General features: G+C 46.4%; 1 protein-coding gene across 1 annotated transcript in view; it reads right to left on the bottom strand.

Moving 5' to 3' along the window:
- The window catches only part of TMEM132C (transmembrane protein 132C), a gene marked incomplete at both ends in the record, with an annotated part of 297,018 nt that overhangs the window by 24,955 nt on the left and 249,613 nt on the right, over window positions 1-22,450 (bottom strand). The window lies entirely within an intron of this gene.

Genomic DNA, 22,450 nt, shown 5'->3' on the forward strand with positions numbered 1-22,450 from the left:
TATGTAGCAGATATGCTGGTTGGTCTTCATCCTGGTTCCTAACAATTGGAGTAGGGGCTAACTCTCACTTGGACTCTTGTTGTCTGTCATTGGATCCCCCTTCCCTAGCTGGGCTGCCTCATCTGGCCTCAGTGGAAGAGGATACACTTAGTTCTCATGAGACTTAATGTGTCAGGGAAGGTTAGTACCAAGAGGTGGTGGCTTCTTCCTCCTCAGAGAAGGGGAGATGGGAAGGGGGAAGGAGATGGGACTGGGAGGAGAGGAGGAAGAGGTTGTGATTGGGATATAAAGTGAATAAATTAATATGAAAAAAAATCCAAGAATCCAGGATGGATGCCCACAATTACCTTGGGCTGAATTATTTGCTTCCCCTATGACCACCTGGGGCTGAGGTATCTGTATCTGATGCAGTTTAATGGTACTGGGACTAGAGCAATTGTGTGAGCAATCAGACCCTTGTGTGATATTGCTGTTCCTCTACTGATCCACACTTTCTTTGCATCTTGTCTGAGGAGCTCTTTGTCTTTGAAGGATGTTTCTGATGCTTTCTCCTAGATCCCTGAAAATGAAACAAAACCTACACCTCATTGAGGGGGGTCCACATCCTTCATCTCCCTCTTCTTCAGCGAGCACCTTTTCTTCCAGGACATTCTGAATGATCTCATGTAGAAAGACAAAGGTCCTCTCTGGATGCAGAAATGGATGAGTTTCAGACCCCTATGTTTCCTGCACATTGTCTGAGAGGCAGAGATGATCCCAAATGTCAACTGATGCCAGATAGGATCTGAAGCCCTATGTATATTGGCTGTACTTAACCTCAGATACATTCATGTGGAACTATCAGCTCACTGAAGTGGGTTTGTAGCTAAGCTTGGGAATGAAAGAGGCACACCTCTATGCTGAAGTTAGACACTAGCTTCTCTGTCTGCTTTCGAGTCACCTTCTGCATGCCCTTGTCATCTGGGTCATCCTCACCATCCATATCAGTCTTCCCCATGGCTTCCAGGGTGTGTCAACTGTCCAGATTCCCCTCTTTATAGAGACAGCAGCCACTGGGCTAGCAGTGCTTTTGCAGTCTTACCTAAACTTGACATTATGACCCCATTTCAGACTCACAGGCGCTGAGCCTTATGACTTAGCATCTTTAGGGGACAGAAGTCTACCCACCCTCCGCAGAAATACTTCATATTGAGTTTTCATTCAGGACAGCTTATTTTAAAAAGGGCATGGTGGTGTTATTGCCAGGGAGGAAACTGAGTTCTAGAACATCACATCTGGCAATCAAGCCATCCACTGGAATCTCTCTTTGTGCCAAACAGCCCCCTGCCCAGATAATGCTGAGCTAAGCCAGCCAGCCATAACTACAGCTGTGAAGGCACCAGTGTCAGAGGGCTTCATTTCTCTGGAAGGTAGGACTGAGGTTGAAAAAGGTTCTGGCTAAAGTAAGGCCATTTCACAGATTTTTCAAAGGTGAACCATCTCTTTATTCAATGTCTTCTGCACTGATAATGTTAGAATAACCCTACACACTTATAAATTGTCCTCTATGGTGGGAAAAGCACATCACTTAACGTACGACTCTCTCTTCCAGCGTTGTTTTAGGGTAAGTTCATAAAGTCACTGTGGTCCCAGAGGGCTCTGTCAGACTCAGGCTGGAAAGAGATCAACCTGACCACCAGCCAAGCATCTCACCCAGATCCTTTGGACCCCAGAACATGCTGTGCCCACAGCCACACAGAAGCCTTCTCCCTCTACTGTGAATACTGCTTCTCGCGGCACCGAGGGCTCAGTGTTCTGTGACGCCGAGGACTCCGTGTTCCGAGAGCGAGCATTCCTAGACAGTGTTTTGTTAAGTGTGCTTCTGTCTATTGGCTACTTTTCCAGCCCCATCTCAATGAGAGACTCTCCTGCCAGCCCTTACCAGCATAAGATTCTCTTTCTTAGATCTTGTTTCTCTTCCAATTTGAGGGCTAGTATCAATAGGATGCTGTGATGTGGGCTTGTTTCACGTCTCATTCAGGGAAACAGGCAAGCATCCTTGTTTGTGTTTGGTATAGGTTCCAACCCCTATTCCAATCCCAAGCCCAGTGAAGACTAGTATTCAGGAGCATCGAAGGATGGTGTAGCTTCCAACCCCCAGCCAATAAAAAACTCCCATTCAGGAACCCACTGGGGTGGTAGCTGCTGTCCATCTTCCAGCCTGGGTGGCTGGATCATATCTCAAGAGCTCAGTGTTCCACACAGCAGATGAGGCAATCCCTTCAATACCCTAATAAGGAGACCCTGTTCCTGTTCTGCTGGAGTGTCACATCTTCCAGAGTCTGTCTCCTTCTACATCTTTCTGTACTTTCTTAGCTATTGTGACTTTATCTCTTCACACACCTCTTTTCCCTATGTGAAATACCATCCCCTCACATAACCACAAAGTTCTAACCTTGCTTCTCTGTACTACCTATGTACGGTTCTGAACAGTAATACTAAAAGATGCCTAAGATTAGCAAACACTGCTGAGTGTGTCTGGAAGGAGGTTCCTGAGACATTAGATCCTGAGGCCTCTGACTGGTTCACACTAATTCTTGTTGCAGTAAAAATATAAAAGGTTCTGTAGCTACCAGTCCATGGTTTCACTCCACTGGAGCTGCTCCAGTATGATGTTGGGGACCCTGTCCCACATGGTCCTCTAGGTGGTTAGTTACCAAGCCTGGCACCCACACATCTCATTCCATGGGCCCCATGTGCCCTCACCTCAGGTGGGCAACAGAGCTGGAACTGCACGCTCCAGCTGCCTCTAAGCCATTGCTCTCACACACTGTCCACAGCCTGGTAAAAACATGACTAAACAATCGGAAACTTATCAAACAGATTTATATGTTAAATCCTCAGTCCTCAACACATCCAAACAATAAATTCACTGCCAATAAATATATAAACTGCCCACCTAGACAAGTTAAAAATCGCACTTTGATCTGAACCACCCTCCTCTGCTGCCTCCATCTTGACGCCCCACCCCCCGCCTTCTCCTTCTCTTCCACCTTACCAGAACTTTGTCCCCACCCCACTCTCTACTGTCCAATCATGTATCACCTTGACATCAACCTACAGATTCCCTAGTTGGATTCACAATCTGATAATAGCACGGTGAGAGGTGAGGACTGGTTGCGAGAAGTCTTAAGAAAACATGTCCTCGGGGTTGGGCTGGGTCCTGCACACCCCCCCCCCGCCATCCCCACCCGGCTGACTCTTCCTGCATCTTTGTCTCTGCTTCTTGTCAGGCAGAATGTGAGTAGCTGTCCTCTCTATCTCTCATGCCTGCTTCCATAAAACACTGCCCAAGTGCATGGAGGCTCAGTGGCTATGATTTGAACCCTCAGAAATGCGAGCCAACAATAGCTCTATTCTTTCTCATTTGTTTGTTTTTTGTCAGAGATTTGGACATGGCCACAAGAAAAGTGACTAACAGGGCAGCTAGGTTCTCTATAACTCATCAGTGCTCCTCGAGGGACACGATTTCTGTTCAGATTTACAGCTGTGCCTGTCTTCTGGAAGCAAAATTCCACAGAAGAAGGGTTCCCCTCCTCCTCCTCTTCCTCCTCCTCTTCCTTCTCCTTTTCTCCTACCCCCACCTGTTCTACTCCGAGCACCTGAAACAGCCACTGCTGAAGAACTCTGTACTACAGACATACAAGAGGTAGAAAAACCAGAAACTATCTACAAGTCTCTCTAGTTTGAGTTTCTGAGCATACCTGAAAGGCTGGGACTGTAGATCAGTGGTTAGAGCACTTGTCTGGCATCCACAGGGCCCCAAGTCCAACCCCTAGCACCTCACAAATCAAACATGGAAGTGCATACTTGTAATCCAGAACTTAAGAAATGGAGAGGCAGGAGGATCATAAGGCCAGAGTCATGTTTGGCTATGCAGTGAGCCCAACGCTAGCCTGGGATACCTGAGATCTGATCATTTCGGGCTAGCCATCTTTGAAGGCCCTAGATTAAGGACAGGGCCAATGGTTGGCTTCCTTGGTCTGTATGTGTGACCAAAATCCTGGAAGGGGCTCTTGTTTCGTGGTTCCATCTTTGGAAGTGAGGCCAGGGCTTGAATTGAGGACCACAGTCCAAGAGTCATGGGTGGTATGGAGTGACAAGCTGGGCTGAGATCATGTGTCAGAGTCCCCTCAAAGCTCCAGCTTTAGCTTTAGAAGTAGGTGATGCAGAAGTTTTACAATGGCCATGTCTGGTGGAGTTATCCCAGTGACTTGTGAACAGCAGGGATACTTTGAGCCTGCCTATTATTCCAATGGCTGGAGAGTCAACACTTAAAATTGACATGTACAGGCCTGCATGCCAACATCATTCCGATTGGTCAGTGTTACCATCTATTCTGTTCTGATTGGTTGGAGCCTGTATCACTCTTTCTGGCAGATTTTGACTATCATTGATTAGTACCCATGTGAGTAGTAAGTTTCAAGTGATCAGTGGATTATCTTTTAAGTTTTTTAGGGTGCTTTCTAAGTGAACCCCTAGTTTGTTGTAGATAACTCAGCAATGGTGACGAGAGGTTTGTATTAAATATCTTTCTCAATTGCTCTCAGATATACTTTTTGAGACCTGGTCATTCTGGTCTGGAGTTAGACTGGCTTGCCTTGTGAGCCCAGCAATCCTCCTGCCTTCACCTCTTCAGTGCTGGGATTACAAGTATACACCACCACACCAGCTTTTTTGGTACTGCTGGGAGGCTGAACTCAGGTCCTCATAGTTGTGTGGAAAACACTTTCTTAACTGAGCCAGATTCTCAGTTTCCAGTAAAAGTACTTGGTAAAAATTGCAAAGAGCTTTATGGGCATCCTTGGGGCACCTGAACAGTCAGGGTAGAAAAGAGTCACCCTTGCCACAGTGACCTTCTGGGATCCAGGCACACATAGCGTTTTGCACTGTGTGTGTATTCATCACAGGGAGTTAAAAGCCTGCTTCATTCTTCAACTGTCCTGCAACTCTGTATTTGTGCCAGCTACCACCACCGGAGGAATGCAGAGGCCCCACAGCAAGCCACTCACCCATCCTTCCCAGGGAGTCTCAACTGCTCTCCAAAGGTAGCCAAGCAAATTTCCCTCCATCCCTGAGGACACATGCTAACAGCTCTGTGGGCCTCACAGCCACACAGCAATAATTCCAGGTCCTGGCTCTGTGGGGAAACTCAACTCCCATCTCATTTGCTTCCAATTTATTCATGGTACAGAACTGGGGTGTGGGAGACAAACCTAACTTAGCTGTCAATTTGCTTCTAAGGCAAGATGGAGAATCTATTTTAAAGCGCACATTTAAAACAAGAAAGCAATTCAATTTTGCTAGGCACACCGTCTACAAGGTCCGAAGCGGCAACTCAGCTAATCAACAAGTCACCCTCTGGGGTGCCACATAGAATAAGTTGCACGAACATCTCTAAGGAAAGCCAGTTGCTTCACAAGTTTGTTAACAAGTGCTTGAGAAATACCATTTTATTTTGGCAAAGTTGTGATAGATGCTTGCACTTCTTAATTATGTGGACGCCGCTGTTACCAACTGAGGGTATTTTCCCCATGGTCTTAAAGTGGATTCTGCTTTAGTGATGCCAAGAGAAGAAGGAACCAGGGGTTTCTAAGTCTAGCCCTCTGATTTGCCCAGGACACAGGATAGAAAGCACACCTCTATATGTTTATCCCTAGGACACTTGCCTTTCTGAAGCCACAGAAATGAGTCTGTCCTGGATTCCTTGTACCCAGGGAGTAGGAATACAAATTATATGGACCCTTTCTGGTCTCCCTTTCATCTTCCCCATTCTCTCTCCCTCTCTCTCCTCCTCTCTACCCCCTCCCATTCTCTCTGCATGTCTCTCTCTCTCTCTCTCTCTCTCTCTCTCTCTCTCTCTCTCTCTCTCTCTCTGTGTGTGTGTGTTTGGAATAACATTTGAATCAAGAAAGGTGGTCAGAGTCAGGCATATCATGCTGGGCAGCCTTTACGAACTTAACGAAGACTTGGGAGTCACCTGGGAACCTCAGTTTAGAAACTACCTCCTTCACATCGGTTTCTGGGCTTTTATTAAGGATTGATGTGGGAGGGACCAGCCTGGCAGGTACCAAGCCTGGGCAGGCTGAGGAAGCCAAAGAGAGTAATACAGTAGCAAATCAGAGCAGCATTTTTTTTGTTGTTGTTGTTGCCACTGCTTTAATTTCCGTTTCCAGGTTGCTGGCTTGAATGCCTGCCCTGACTTCCTCTGATGATAGACTATGTGACCTGTAAGAAAAAAAAAATTATCCCTCCAAGTCATCAGTTTGGGACAGTTTTTGTTTTGTTTTGTTTTTGTTTCTGTTTTTGTAGGCAGGGTTTTCCTGTGTCCTGGAACTCACTCTGTAGACCAGGCTGGCCTTGAACTTGCAGAGATCCCACCTGCCTCCCGAGTGCTGGGAATAAAGGTGTGTGGCACCACACAGGCTTGGACAGTGGTTTTTCACGGCAGTAGAAAAAAATCAGGACACACATTGACCCAGAGCTGTCTACTCAGTTCTTGAGAAGGAGAAGCAGGGGAATTTTACAAGATTCAGTCTGGCTTGATTGAGCGCCAATGTGTCCCTGCAGACAGACAGACAAACAAGGAGAGCTTTTTCTCCCCATGTGGGTATGAAGATAAAACAATAATCCAGTGAAAGGCAAACTCCCCTTCTCTCTCCTATCTTTTCCTTCTTCTCTTTCTCAATGATCAAGTTTCAACACCTCCTGGATAATGCCTTGGATCCTTAATCACATGTCAGAGCAGAGTCTGGGCCACACTCTGGTGGGTAAACTATGGTTCTGTGAATGCTCTGACAACTGGTGAGGTACTGGCTAGTTAGCTGGGTTAACAGGCCAGGGAAACAGACACATAGGATTCTCTAATTAGCTATACCCACATTAAAGTCTGACGGATGGAAAGATTGCCTCTGCTCACAGCTCTAGCATTTCAAAGATGATGGTATCCAGAGCTGTGTGGGCTGGTAATGGTGAGCTGGGAGCCAGTGCTTGTGGGTAATCGGGGCATGGCTTTCCAGGCAACTCTCCTTTATGTTCTTACAATCACACACAGATTTGTTATCATTTGGGGTTTTGGGCTGTAAACACAGAAAGGGGCAGAAGGGAGTTTTTGGGAACGGACTATGATGTGTGTGGGTTCAGGTGTGTGTGTGAGAGCAGTCTCTGGTGTGGGTGGGGTTAGGTCCATGTGGGTTTGGATACAGGCTAAGGCATCATGACAGTACCTGGGTAGCAGGGTCTGCCACACTTGCTTGGGAGATGCCAGCTGGTGTAAGTTAGATGGGTGAGGGTTCCTATACCATGCCAATCAAGAATGGAAGGATACAGCTGGCCCCTTTTCAGTGATGCCCACTACTGGCTGGGCAGGCAATGAGCCATGTTTTTAATGCAAGGAGCTGACATGGGATCAAGGAGCTTATGGCTCTACGCTCTACCAGACACTATGTGAATAGTGGTTTCCAAGGCTCTGGAGAGGGTCAGAGGACCTCCCCCACCCCTACCCCCTGGCTCAACAGTCTGTCAAGACCTTTGGACTGCCCCAACTGTACTTCAGCAAGGCCAGGAAGTTCCCATGTCTCATAAAACTCGAGACTCATTTCCTATTTAGCTTTGACTTCCCAAATCTATCACGAACCCCAGAATTCAGCCTGACCATCCCAGTGACGGCCCAGCATAAACAATGATGCATTAACAACCATCAACACCACCCCCTAGTGGTAGAGATGAAAAACAGCGCATTGTGTAAACAGACCTTTTGTTTTTGAAATTTGTTGACTATTTCCTACAATATGCAATTATAGTCATTGTATTTACCCCAATTACTCTCCATTATCCCTCCTCTACCCCTTCTGATCCCTTCTTCTTGGTCACCTACCACACCTAGATGGGGAAGATTCACTGACGATGCCACACTTTGGATATAGTACACAGAGAAATCCAGCGGGAGCTTAGCTGGAAGCTTTTCTTTCTTTCTTCTCTTCCCCCCTTCCTCCTCTGTAACAGTCTTTACCCAGCTAAAGCAAACTGCAGACCATACAGCATACTCAAGGAGTGGAGTGCAATTTATTCCCTGGCATTGCTGCTCCAGAGCCCACTCGGGTGACAAGAGGCATCAAGATTCCCTGTGACATACCCAGGACAATGAACTGGAGCAACTTTGTGAAGCTTCCCAGGTTTGCTGCTCCGTAGTCTTAGAATGTCCCATCTCTCAAAGGCTCTCCTGGGCCATTTCCAATTAATCTCTGCTCCAGCCCCAGGCAATCACTGACTGCTCTGTCTCTGTAGTTCTGCCGTTTTTAGCAAGGATTCCCAGAATGCCTAATTTTTAAATGCCTAATTTCCCTCATCTCAGTTTTTAAAAAAAATGTGTGTACGTGTGTGCACACACATGTGCATGAAAAAGGCAGAGAACAGGTAGCCACCTACTTTATTTACTGAGATAGTATCTTTTACTGGCCAAGAACCTGTTTTTGTTTTGTTTTTGTCTGTCTGTCTGTCTGTCTGTCTGTTGTCTGTCTAATCATGTCCTAGGATCAGGCTTAGGTCCTCATGCAAATGCATCACCATTTACCTTTTCTCCTCTGTACCTGTTTGTGTGTTTATGGGGGGGGCTTTGGGGCTCCTTGGTAGCCCAGGCTTGCCTTGACTTTGCAGCAATTCCCATATCTCACCCTCCATAATTGCTGGGGCTACGGGTGTGAGTTACCGTGCTGAGCTTCACCCCATTTCTTTAAAGGGGTACCAGCAGTCATTGCTCATTGATAGGCGGCGCTCCACCCTCTACATGCACAGTGGCTCACTAACTCCTTCCCTTGTGGAGGTGTACAGCGTACACAGTATATACAGGCTGTGAGAGGTGTTATGTACTAACGCCTGCCTGACCATCACGGGCAGCACCTCTCATCCTCCAGGGTCCCCAGTAAACTCGGGACTGAGCCGTGTGCACGGGTAACACGGGAAGAAACCACCAAGCCAGTTTCCAGTCACCCTTCCAATCTCTTATTCCCACCACCAGAGCCTGTGGGGTCTTTCTCCAGACTGTGGGGTCTTTCTCCAGACTGTGGGGTCTTTCTCCAGACTGCGACAATGTGAGGTCTCGCCCGCCTCCTCTGTTTTCGCCAGGCCTGTGAGTGCTTTTCTTTTTTTTTTTTTAATTTTTGAGCTTTGCATTTGCTCAAGAGGCGAGTGAAATTAAGCCCCTTTACTTCCCAAACATTCCAGATTTAAGTGTTTATTTTTGACATTCAGATTTCTTAAGCCATTATGTTAACACTGTATTTAATCATTATTTTAAACTTACATATTTATTTCATGTGTCTTGTCAACATGTATGTCCGTGCACCATGGACATGTCTGGGGCTCACACAGGCCAGAAGAGGGCATCGCATCCCCTAGAACTGGAATTACAGTTGGTTGTTAGCCCCTGTGCTGGGTCCTCTCCCAAGAACAGCCAGTGATGCTAATCACTGAACCACCTCAGTAGTGCCAAAGTTTAATCTTCCTGTAAAGACTCAGATAACAGATGACAAGGGGACATCTTGTCTCATCACTAATGAGGTAGGTAGGTAGGTAGGTAGGTAGATAGATAGATGACAGATAGATAGAGATAAATAGGTAGATTAGATAGATAAATTAGACAGAGTGACAGAGAGATAGACAGACAGACAGATAGAACTCTGGGCCAAAACTACAATATATATCACTAGATATTGAAATTTGGGTCTTGCAGGTGCTGTATCTCAGCCCCTTAATGAAAAACATTGTATTGAGACAGGGTCTCACTAACTGCCCAGGCTGGCCTCGAACTTTCAACCCTCTTGCCTCTGTTTCTTGATTAGCTGGGATCACAGGCACGAGTCACTCTTCCTGTCTAGAGAAGGCTTGCAGAAGAGATGGCATGTCTTCGGCATCAGCCATTGAAGTTGCTTATTAGAAGTACTCAACGGTCCACACTTAGATGTGTTTTTGTGGAAGTCAGATTTTTCCTCCAGATTTTATAGTAGTCACCTGTTGCCCACAGCAGCAGACACAGCATTTGAATTTTGGGACTGGGGCGCATGCAGGCCCTGGCTGCTGAGCATGTGGCCAGGCTGCAGTTTCCTAGGGTGTTCCCCAGGGTGTTCCCCAGCTCCCCCAGCTGCTCTCCTCTGTGAGCCTTTACATCCCCCTTTCTCCTCACTAAGGAACATGTCTCCCCGGTGCCTGAGAGACGCTGAGGCCAAACTATGAGGTACGGACAGGCAACAGCAGCACCCTGAAGCTGCCCCTCCCCCTCACTGTCCAAACTAAAATTGGGGATTCTGATTCCTCAAACTCTCCCAGGAGTGAGGGGAAACATTTCTCAGCTTCCTAAGCAGGAGTAGTAATCTCAGCGCAACTGCCCTCCTCTCCCCCCACCCCTGCCTCCTGTCTTACGGGAACCACACTATTTTAGACAAATAAGAACCCAAGGATAAGAGGGGAATCTCGCCTCTTTCCTGCAAATGATTAAGGACGAGGAACTAGTTTGTGTGCTCCGTGGCTCCTGCAAACCAGAGATTTCTCTAAGGACTGGTGACGAGGGACCTCCATAATGAGGAGCATGGCGGCAGCAGGCAGGCTCTGGCACCTGTGATAACCCACTTACATTTCTTTAGATTAGCATACAAGACATCATATGGCAATTCTGAGCAAAAGGTCTTTAGTCTCCCTCTTCCCCAACCCCTGTTGCTGGTGCTCCCTGTAACCCTCTGTCTCTTTGATTTTTTTTCATGTCCCACGTGACCTTATACCAACCAACCCCTGGTCTTTACCCATCAACTATTTTTCTCAGTAGCTCACTGAGTCCAATTAATGCTGGTCACAAGCTCAGGAGTGTGGGGGCATCTACTGGAGCATAAACAACCCACCAGTGGCCACACACCCCAAAGAAATGCTTGCTTTCCAAGAAGCAATCCACTACCAATAGATCCCTTATTATTTAGGCTTTCCCCACATTTACACACACACACACACACACACACACACACACACACACACACACACTTTCTTTCCTTTTTCCAGTCTGTCTCTCTCTCCTCCCAACCCCAGGCTAGAATTACCATACAAAAGAGAGCACATAGTTTTTGACATTCTAACCTTTCGTTATCTCACTATGATACTTCCCATGTTCATCCAGTCTCCTGAAGATTTTGTGAGTTCGCGCTTCTCCTTGCCAATGAGTAAAACCCCACTGTGTCCAGGTACCACATTTTCACCATCTAGGCTGATTCCACTTCCTGGATACTATGGACAGCCCAGCAGTGGACACGGATGAGTGATGTCTTAGTGTAGGATGTGGGTTCTCTGCGCATGTGTCCAGCAGTGGGGTAGTTTTAATGGGGGGACCATTCTCCCAACTGAATTCCGCAACGAAAGGGGGTATCTCCAAAGAGTTTTAATTTACATTTTCCCAATGACCGAGAATGTTGATCTCTTTAAAAAAAATACTCATTTGCATTTCTTATTCTGGAAGCTAAAACTCATTAGCCAATTTGTAGATTGGCAGGGTTCTTTTGGGGGGCAGGAGATGTATAAAATTTTCAGCTCTTTTAAAATTTTGGATATTCGTGCCTCTGTCTGAAGTATGGCTGGCAAGATTTTCCCCCATTCCGTGGGCTGTTTACTCTGTTGGCAGGTTTTTCTTTTTCCTTTTCTTCTGTGTAATCTTTTAAATTTCATGGTGCCAGATGTGTAGATCTTGGGGCTGGTTACTGGGCTGTAGAACTTCCAAGAAGAAAGTTCTTGCCTCCACCCATGTCTTGGAAAACCATAATTATCTTTTCTTCTACCAGTTTCTGTGTTTCAGGTTTTAGATCAGAGTCTTCAATTCACTTTAAGTTTATTTTGGAATAAGGTGAATGATATGAAAGATATGATTCTAATTTCATTTTTCCCCCTGCAGGCAGACATCAGTTTCGCCAGCATCATTTGATGATTAGGCTTTTTCTTTTTCCTACATTGTATGTTTTTGATGCCTTTGTCAAATATTAGCTGCTACGATGATGCTGGTTTATCTCTGGGTGCTATCTTCTGTTCCATTGTCCAGTCTGGTTTTATGCCAGGACCAGGCAATCTTTGTCACTATAGCTCTGTAGTGTACATTGAGGTCAGGTATTGTGACACTTTCATCCACTTTGGCTCACCAGATTCTACTTGGTCTCTGCTTGACTGGCCACAGTGGAGAGGGTAGATTATGTGTGCAAGCTAGGTCACCTGACTCCAGCCAGAGCCTGTCACCTGCTAGGGATACATCAGTGCACAGTAACAAGTTCACCTCAGCTTATGATTCTCAACTCTTATGGATGTGTCCCTCCAATGCCTGTGTCTTGGGGACAATTTTAAGTCTTACATGTGGCATTGGGTTTAGGGATCACCGTTACCTAATGTGGTCTTGCCTTGCCCTTTTGGCTTTGTCTCATCTGGTAAGACCCGATTCACATATAGGTCACAGCCAAAGGCAACATGGGTTAAGACTCAAACACATCTCTGAGGTACACAACCCCCCTCCCACTCCTTAAGTAGCAAATCTTGCAAGGTGCTGTGAAAGATCTGTGGCTGCTCTGCTATCATTTAGAGAGAGAGAGAGAGAGAGAGAGAGAGAGAGAGAGAGAGAGAGAGAGAGAGAGATGGAACATGAACCACTTAGGTGGTATGCATGTGGCTGGAATGAGGGCATGTGAGATAGGACAGGAACCCAGGAACTTCCTTCAACTGGATGGGTTCCTGCCAGAGGCTGTTTCATGGCCACTGACCCTCAGAGCCTTTTCCAGCCATCTCTACAATGAGTGTGGGCATATTTTATTACCCCACAGCTATTCTGACTCCTCTGGTGGTCACTGTGTCCTCCCAGTCTGGGCTGTCACTAAGTTTCTCTCTGTGTTGGTGGATTTGATCCCTTTCAAGTAAGATGCTGGATTTGAAGCTCAGCCTTGCTCTAGCACATGCCTGCAATTCTCTCTCTCTCTCTCTCTCTCTCTCTCTCTCTCTCTCTCTCTCTCTCTCTCTCTCTCTCTCTCTCCCTTCCTCCTGCAGAATGATTGAGTTGAGTGATACAATTACTGGGTGGGAACCATAAACCAAAGCGGCTATATCACTGAGCACTTCCTAAGATCCAAGCTCTGTTCTAATTATGCACATTATTTCAATGGAGATGCCTTCTGAGGCTTGACAGGAAAAACAAACAGATCCAGTGAACTTGGGAGAAAACTGTCCCAAGTGTTGGCTCAGTCCTGGCCCAAGGAGGGTGGGGTACAGACTCCACTCACCAGTGCTGATGTCTGCCTCGGGAGGGGGGACAGTGTGGGTTGCTAGACACCGAAACTTACAAAGGAAGCCAGGGAAGGGTGTGGTGGCTCTTACTGTTAATCCCAGTGAAGGCAAGTAGACATCTGAGTTTGAGGCCAGCCTGGTCTATATATTGAGTTCAAGGATAGTCAGGACTACACTCTTCCAATTGGTCAATATGGACATCCGAATTCATCTTAAGGCAATTGAGACAAAGAATGACTTCTGGATAATCACCTTCATCTGTACAGTGAAGGCTTAAGGTAACCACACTGAGTCACACACATCTCTCCAGCAACCTCGGAGTCAAATGGGGAGTTGAGGTGGCCAACTCACTCAGGTTCACAGAGGTTGTCCTGGTCTTCAAACCAGAAGCCCTGTATCCCAGGAACCTCCTCAGTGCTGAGCAAACTGGAATGACTGGTTCTGTGAGGTCACAGTTGAGGATTCCATGCCTGAGGCACTGTGGCCGCTCACTTGTGGATATAAACTTAGAGTGAATATTTGGACACCCAGAGGAAGGAAGCTGGTGTTTTCATTTCATTGAAACATTTCATTGAAACCAATCGCAGGTTATGACCTCTTTGGGAGTCAAATGACCTTTTCACAGGGGTCACATGCTAGATACCCTGAATACCAGACCTTTGCATTACGATTCATAGCAGTAGCAAAATTATAGTTATGGAGGAGCAACAAGAATAATTTTATGATTAGGCATCACCACAACGTAAGGAACTGTATGTCACAACATTAGGAAGGCCGAGAACCACTGCTCTGGGGTCAAAGATGCCATTTTGTCTCTTCACTAGTCAGATTTGAGTTTTGACTGTTATAAAAGATGAAATCACCATGGCCATGACTCCAGTCACAGGAACAGTCATTAGCATCACTGCTTTCATCGACCCTGTCATCAAGATTGTTGTCATCACAGGCACATCAGCATTACTACCACCACCATCAGCATTACTACCACCACCATCAGCATCACAACCATCACCATTACTACCACCACCAACATTACCACCACCACCATCAGCATTACCACCACCACCAACAATACCACCACCGCCATCAGCATTACCACCACCATCACCATGGCCACTACCACGCTCACATTACCATCACCAATATCACTACCATCATTAATACTTTTGATTTCATAAAGGTACTAAACTGGGCAGCTCTAATCTCCAGATATTATGCTTGCTAGTTTTCACTCTCTGGTTAGGCATTCCAGGATCACATAGCCACAGCTGTGTGATGATAATGGTGGTCATGATGATGATGATGATGATGATGATGATGATGATGATGATGGTGGTGGTGGTGATGGTGGTGGTGGTGATGGTGGTGGTGGTGGTGATAATGATGGTGGTGGTGATGATGATGGTGGTGGTGGTGATGGTGGTGGTGGTGATGATGGTGGTGGTGGTGATGATGATGATGGTGGTGGTGGTGGTGATGGTGGTGGTGGTGGTGGTGATGGTGGTGGTGGTGGTGATAATGATGGTGGTGGTGGTGGTGATGGTGGTGGTGGTGATGATGGTGGTGGTGGTGATGATGATGATGGTGGTGGTGGTGGTGATGGTGGTGATGGTGGTGGTGGTGGTGATAGTGATGGTGATGCTGGTGGTGGTGGTGGTGGTGGTGGTGGTGATGGTGGTGATGGTGATGGTGGTGGTGGTGGTGGTGATGGTGGTGATGATGGTGATGCTGGTGGTGGTGGTGATGGTGATGCTGGTGGTGGTGGTGGTGGTGATGATGGCAGCGGCAGCAGCGATCATGACAGTGATGATGGTAATGATGATGTTTCTGAGTAGGACTATCTATGACACTGACAAAGCTTGCAACAAAGATATCATTATGCACCACGAATCTAGAAAAACATTGCCTAACCTGTAAAATATTGAACTTACGTTAGAGAAATAGGAGTGTTCAGCCTGTGATCCACTGGGGGGCCAGGAGGAGCACCTAATCAAATTGTGAATCACCCTCTTCTGTGCCAAGACAACGGAACAAACCCCTTCCTGGCTGTGCTGGGACTGGAGTCTTCCAAAGGCATTCTCACATTTCCCATGGTGCCTCAGTAGGATTCTCATTTTATACATAATCTCAATTAGAAACCCCAAATTAAGGATGACATTTTCTTTCTCTGGTTCTTATAGCTCCACCACTCCTGTTCAGATGAGCCAGGCCACAGAGAAATTAGGTCACGCAGAAGCAAGTATTTATGGTACAACTTGGCAACAATCCCTGTAGGGAATTTCCACTTTGTCAACTGTGGGATTGGAAGGGGGATCCTGTGTTCAGCCACAATGTTTTCAGGAGCAGAGAGAGCTGGGAAGAGACCAGAGAAAAATCATGGAGGATAAGACCACAGACTTGGCTTCAACAGGGCCGTGGTACGGCACGCATATTGCCAGGACTGTGTGTTTAGCATCTCAGCTAGTCCCACCTGCTGAGTCCAAGGAAAGACTCAGAAGTCACATCCAAGTCAAGCCTTGGGAAGGCCCTGACCAGCTATACACTCCTGACTGGTTGGCTTTACTTCCCTGAGCCTCAACTTTCACAGCTGAATAATGGGGATAACATACCACACTTCGGGAAACTGAGGGATTATCTAGAGCTGAGAAGGAGTTGACATTCCTCAAGTCAGTATTCATATGTTGGGGTGTAGGATGCAGGGGGAATATCTACCAACTGAGACATATAAACAAAAGAGTGAGAGCCACCTATGCCCCACTTGTACTGTAGTAATATGGCATCAGCTGAGATAACGGAGACAAACACAGTGTCTCCAACAGTAGAATAAAGAAAATCTGGTCCTGGGTATGAAATACTATTCGGCCATGAAAACGGAAATGTTGAGGTGAATGAACGCAGGGGATGCAGTGCCCCTCCAACAGACCAGATACAGAGCAGATTGTAAATGATTCCATTCATGGATGGATCTAGTGTGGCTAGAAGAGGAGGGGGATGCGACCGGTAGAGGTGCTGGGAGGTGTGAGAGACCAGAGGATACTGCGGGCACACTTAAGACTTTGTTAAGAGGACATCCTGAGCTGAGGAAGAGTCTGACTGAGCAAATTGCCTGCCTCACAACCATAAGGACCAGTCACTTAAAAATCTTGGCATGACACAGGGTTTTGGTTTTTTGTTTCTGTATTTTGAGACAGAGTCTTACCTCATAGCCCTGGCTGGCCTAGAACATGCTTTGTAGACTAGGCTGGCTTTGAACTCATGAGGAAGATCTGTCTGCCTCTGCCTCTTGAGTACAGAGATTAGAATTATGATGGTAGTAGCACACAACTGTAACCCCAGGGCTCGAGAGGTGCAAAACCAGAAGATCCCAGGGGGCCTGTAGGTGATTCAGCCTGGCCTGCTTAGTGAGTTCCAAGCCAATGAGAGATCCTGCCTCAGACAATGATACACACGGTTCCCAGGAAGCGATTTTTAGGCTCTGGCTACCACATGCAAGAATTCATTTGTGTGTGTGCACACGTGAATAAGCACACATAACGTACACATATAAGAAACACTTCATGTTAAGTGCACAAAGCACCTGGGATAGTCAACTTAATGAAAGGGAAGGTAGATTCTGGTGCTTGGTATCAGAGATCATAGCCCCTTCATTCCTCTCTCCCTCCCTTCCTTCCTTCCTCCCTCCCTCCATCCCTCCCTCCCTTTCTTTTTCCCTTTTCTCTTCTAAATTTCCCTTTTCTTTTGCCCCACGAGGAGGAGGCAGGATTGTGACAAGAGCACTTGGCTTTAAGAACCTCTTCACTTCATGGTGGCCAGGAGGCAAAGTGAAAGACATGAGATTCTTCCTGAAAGGGGCTGTGACAGTCTACCATTTGCATCACAAGGGCTGTGACCCACAGGTTGAGAACTGCCATCTTAGAGGTTCTGTTACCCCAAACAGTGCCATGGCTGAGAAAAATGCCACAGGAGAGCATTCCTCTGAGCCATAAGCAGGGAAGAGTTCTGGGCAACAGTGATATGTTTAGTATCTTGATTGTGGCAATCCATCCAAATTTATCAACTTGTGGGCAATGTTTACCTATCCATTGTCATTCAGCAAAATTATGTTTTAAATAACGGTGGTGAGAAAAATCTGAATAAGCCCCATGTCTTAGTTACGGTTTCTATCGCTGTGAAGAGATACCATAACCAAGGCAACTCTTATAAAGGAAAACATTTAATTGGGGCTGGCTTACAGTTCAGAGGTTTAGTTTATTATCATGGCAGGAAGCATGTAGGCATGCAGGTAGACATGGTGGTGGAGAGGTAGCTGAGCGTCCTACATCTGGATCAGCAGGCAACAGGAAGAGAGAGTGACATAAGCATCTAAAGCCTCAAAGCCTGTCCCAGTAACACTCTTCCTCCAATAGGCCACACCCACTCCAACAAGGCCACACCTCCTAACAGTGCCACTCCCCATAAGCCTATGGGGGTCATTTCATTCCAATCAGCACAGCCCATGCAGTTGGTGGAGTGGAAGGCAAGATGGAGCTTGCCTTCCCTGTGGAATGGAAGGGTATAGAGGAGGGCAGGTTCAGAGGGGTTTCTGAGTTTCAGTGGTAGATTTGGGGCTTCCACCCTCAGCTTCAGTCTGTGCCAACATTGTTGAGGAGCCAGGGATGGCCATCAGAGCACAACTTCAGAATGGAGTAGGAGTCAGGTTGTGCCCTGGTTTCTTTAGGTCTCCTGAAAAGCAGCACCAACCTCAGTAGTGGCCCAGGGCATTTATTTCCATCACTGGACAGCATCTCATAGAGGCCGGGGATGACCTAGGATTAGTGTGTGTGAAGTTGTAGGCTTGCGTGTGACCTGGTGGCAGAGGACCACTCAAAGTGAAGGCAGAACCAACCCACCCATATGTTTGGAAGACAAAAAGAATGATTCTCCATAAAATAAATGAATGTGCTAATTTTGACCTTTTAAAACTCTTTGACAATACCCAGATAGAGGGGGAGGGGAATCTGAGGTTCCATCTAGCTATTCTTATATTAATTTCTAGGGCAAAACACCAGGCTTAATTCTCATTAAGATCTGTACCCACCTAAGGTTCTCAGGGATAAAATGCTATTATCAGTTCTCTTTGACTTCCCCTTTCAAGAAGGCTTGGTTTGCTGGGAACCTACACAGCAGGGCTTCTGTGTCACTGAGAACTTCTCCTCCCCTCCCTTCTGGACACAGTGCTTTAGTTTAGCAGCTCTGGCTGCTGGACTCTGAACAATGCACAAGCCCAGTTGGAGGTAACACCTCTATAGCCCTGGAAGTGAATTTTCGGTCGGCTTGCAACACGTACTGTCAAATCCTGTGTCTGGGTAATGCATGGCTCTCCTTTCTTGGGCAGACTGCATACCTTGTCCTGTGGTGTCTATCAGGACAAGGGCGGTGTGCTGGGGTATCCATGATGGTAACACTTAGGGAGGGAACTACACGTGGATTATGCACTGGCTCCCTGATCAATCTGTTCACAGATTTGTTTTTACATAGAAGAAATGGTCATCCCAAGATGTATTTTACAGCCCAAGGGCTTCTCCAATCTCACGCTATCCATACGCGGACCAGGCAGGCTCTTGGTCCTTCCTAGACTCATACCTCTGCCCCAAGCCTGATGTGGGTGTAAAAGAGGTACTAGGGAGAAGATGCTGATGTGTGCACCCTGCTCAGTGGTTGGAGGGAGCCGGATGCTGGTGGCTCTTTCTGTCCCCAGCCTTCTGCACTGAAGAAAACGCTGGAGAAGATGTGATCTTGAGGCAACGACTTCCCCGAGAAGCAAATTGCTTTTTAACAATAGCCCCTACCTACCCACTGGACCCTTCTAAAAGCAGTTTTCTTTAAGATGAACTTCATCCTGGGAAAATTGCTTTCTTTTATGAAGATGTGATATCTATACTTATATCTGTCTATAGCTATCTATATCATCTATCTCTATCTTTATATGTATACACGATATATATACACACATATTACACACACACAAACACATTCACTAATGTATGGAGGTGTCCCTTGAGGTCAGAAGAGGATGCTGGAGCTCGAGTTGCAAGCAGTGGTGGGCCACTCACTGTGAGTGTTGAACTGAACTGGGATCTTCTGCAAGAACAGCAAGAACTTTTAACCTCCGCCCTTATTCCCATTTAACAGCCCTTATTCAATCTTTTCAAGGCCTAACCAGGTGTAAACTGGAAACAGGGGTCTTGCTTCATGGTGTTTTGCTTTTTGTCTTTCCTTAAAGAAAATCTTTAGGCAGGCCTGTTGTTGCCAGATACTTGGAATTCTGAGGCAGGAGGATTGCAATTTGAAGGCTTGACTGGGCCTTGAAAGGGAAGAAGAACAACCTGAGCAACACAGTGAGAGTGTGTCTCCGCAGTGGGAGGGGTGCTGCAGAGCTTGCACGAGCCTGCAGAACGTGCACGAGGCTGCAGAGCATGCACGAGGTCTTAGGTTTAACCCCAGGAATACAAAATGAAATAGAACTTCTCATATTTGAATGAAGCTCTATATCCTATCCCTACTTACTATAAAGAAAGGTTTGTTTGTTTATGGGTGTTTTTTTTTCATTTTGGGGGGCTAGTTATAAATGTACTTATTCCCATTTTAGTTATAAAAATCACTTTCTGATATAGACCTGTTTTCCTCATAACTGGATCCCCGAAACATTTTGTTCTTTTCAAACATAGTTTTCAAGTGCATTTGAGCCATTCCACCTAAAACCCCACTGTTAGCACAGCTCCTTACTCAGTCTTGGAGGCAAGGTCACTTCAGGTAGCCCAGGCTGGTTTGAACTCAGAATCCTCCTGCCTCAGTGTGAGAACTGGGGTTATGGGTGTGCCCATTCGCCCCCCCCCCCCCCACTGGCATCTGTAAGCTGTGCTGCACAGTTGAAGTCAAGTTGTATGCTCCAGAGAAGTACCACATGGCTGAACCCTTGAGCCTGGAGATCCCATGCAAGCTGCGAGCATGCCGGTCCTGTAGAGACGGCATCGTCGGTGACTATGGCATGAAGCCAGTCTGAATTCACTCAAGGTAACTTGCAGACAAAAGGATTTGGGGTGTGACATTAGAAGTGCTTCCAACTCGCCTTAAAAGCACCGTAAAAAACCATAACCATGATAATGACATCTCATTTCAAGGAGGACTCACATGTTGACAACGAGCCGTAATAATATCTTATGTCTTTATAATGGTTTTGTTTGTCAAAGTATTTGAATGTCTCATCTTTCTGTAGGAGGCAGGATAGGAATTGGGTGCTTATGTCCTATAATGATATTGGCATGGATTCTAGGATGAAGGTTGGGAAAAAAATTGCCATGGGTCACACCGTAAATGTTTTAGAGTCTTTGAGCACACAAACAAAACTGTTGAAAATGCAGACTTGAAATGGACTTCAAGTTCAGGTATCGGATGAAGGGTTGCCTGGGGTTACCACAGTCAAAGCCAAGACTGAACCAGGCAGGATGGTGCACACCTATTAGACCAGTATAGGAGGCTGAGGCAGGGGGATTGAGCTTTTGAAGTGAGTCTGGATTATATAGTGAGTTCGAAGCTGGCTGATTTTTCCTTTTTTTTAAAAATTTATTTTATGTGCACTGTTGTTTTGCCTGTATGTATGTCTGAAGGTGCCAGATCCCCTAGAACTGGAGCTACAGCCAGGTGTGAGCCACCATGAGGTTGCTGGGAATTGAACTCAAGACCTGCTGAGCCATCTCTCCGGCCCCTCTGGCTGATTTTCCTAATGAGACCCTTGCAGCTCAGAGACCATGTGATGAGAAACTGCGTGCAAGGCTTGAATTCAGTCCATGGTATCCAAAAAATAATGCATGAACAACCACTCTCCACATCCTCCAAGTTAATGAATCCTGGAGCAGATGACATGTAGGCTGATGTCTGTTGTGTCTGGCTAGCATCTGTCCTATGTTACAGTGAGAAACAAGTTTTCCCATGATACAGGACATCTGCCTATTCTGAGTCCTACTGTGCGCCTGCCCTGGATGACATGTCTCTAGGCCTGGCAAGCATAAGGTAGCATTCTCTCTGACTTTGATGAATGTCTGAGGGGGAGCAGATGACCAAGCCAGGCTAATGTTTTCAAAGATTTACTCATTTTTATTTTTTTAAAGTTGTCTTTCTCTGTGTGTGTCTTTAAAATTAAAAAAAATAGTCTCTGTCTCCCTGTCTCTGCCTGTCTCTGTCTCTCTCTGTGTGTATGTGTATATATGTATGTGCATATATGTAGTATATGTATGTGCATACATGTATATATGCAGTGCCTTTAGAGTCCAGAAGAAGGCACCAGATCCCCTAAACTGGAGCTATAGGCAGCTGGGGCTAGAAACTGAACTCGGGTCCTTTGAAAGCACAGAATAAGCGTTCTTAACTAAAAAGCCATCTCTCTAGACCAATGTTTCTAAACCTGAGCTTCCTGGGGTGGGCTGGGGAGGAATTTCTGAGTGATTGGTAGTGAGGGTCTCATTCTTTCTGCTGGGACAACATGATTATAGCCCCTACCATGGGATGTATACCTGTCGGCCTAACAGAGGGTAAGATACCAAGACCTGGAGCATCTAGGGTGTGGTTTACAGACCAGTACCAACAATCTTTCCTAGAAGGTCTTAAAAGGTTCCAGGTAGATTTTCTAAATGACACAACGTGCGCACACAGGGGTTTGAAAATATTTTAAGTTCGGCTTGGGCTGGTTTTATCTTTTATGCAAGCTGACTGGTTTATTTCCCACAATCTCTTATTCATCCAGCTAAATAGGATGCCTGCTGATAAGAGCTCATCAGTGAGAGTGATAGAGGCTCAACACATAACTTATAATCCAGCCCCACTGTAGGTGGATGAAAAGCATGAGGTCCTGTAACTCCAGGGTGGTCCAGCCACTGTACACTGTCTGCTGGCTTCTTGACAATCCAGAGAGCCCTGTCCATGGTCCAGGGGAAATGGGATAAAGAAGTTGCCTACAGGGAGCAGGGAGGGGCAAGAAGCGCTCACTTGTGGGGGGAGCCAAATAGTACAGGGTCTCCTGCTGTCTTAGCTTCCTTTCTGTTGCTGTAAGAAAACGTCCTTAACAAGAGCAACTTAGAGCATAAAG

This window comes from Micromys minutus (assembly GCF_963924665.1).
Source record: "Micromys minutus genome assembly, chromosome: 29".
NCBI lineage: Eukaryota > Metazoa > Chordata > Mammalia > Rodentia > Muridae > Micromys > Micromys minutus.